The 431-nt window shown below is 32.7% G+C and overlaps 1 protein-coding gene across 1 annotated transcript in view; it reads left to right on the top strand.

Annotated features, from left to right (window-relative positions):
• The window catches only part of LOC130290595 (uncharacterized), a 12,041-nt gene extending 11,956 nt beyond the window's left edge, over positions 1-85 (top strand). The window contains exon 3 of the transcript XR_008847645.1: positions 1-85. This exon is cut by the window's left edge and continues 51 nt beyond it. The gene's annotated coding sequence lies outside the window, so the exon portion shown is untranslated.
• Positions 86-431: the final 346 nt, after the last annotated feature.

The raw sequence follows: 431 nt of genomic DNA, 5'->3' as shown, positions 1-431 counted from the left end.
CCAGACTCCCTTCTTCACCCTGCGGGGTTGCGTCTTAGCGGGATCGGAAGCGTTTCCTGAACAATAAAGTTTCCGTCAGTTGTCATGAATATTTAAAACATTTTAATATTTATATATTTTTATCATAAAAGTTTAAAGGGGTTATCCAGGCAAAAACTTTTATTTATATATATATATATATATATATATATATATATATATATATATATATATGTGTATATATATAGATATCAACTGGCTCCAGAAAGTTAAACAGATTTGTTAATTACTTCTATTAAAAAATCTTAATCCTTTCAGTACTTATGAGCTTCTGAAGTTAAGGTTGTTCTTTTCTGTCTAAGTGCTCTCTGATGACACCTGTCTCTGGAAACGCCCAGTTTAGAAGCAAATCCCCATAGCAAATCTCTTCTAAACTGGGCGGTTCCCGAGAC

The sequence above is a fragment of the Hyla sarda genome, chromosome 9, assembly GCF_029499605.1.
Source record: "Hyla sarda isolate aHylSar1 chromosome 9, aHylSar1.hap1, whole genome shotgun sequence".
Lineage (NCBI taxonomy): Eukaryota > Metazoa > Chordata > Amphibia > Anura > Hylidae > Hyla > Hyla sarda.
Note: the sequence above shows the minus strand (reverse complement) of the source record. Positions and strands in the feature narration are given on the sequence as shown.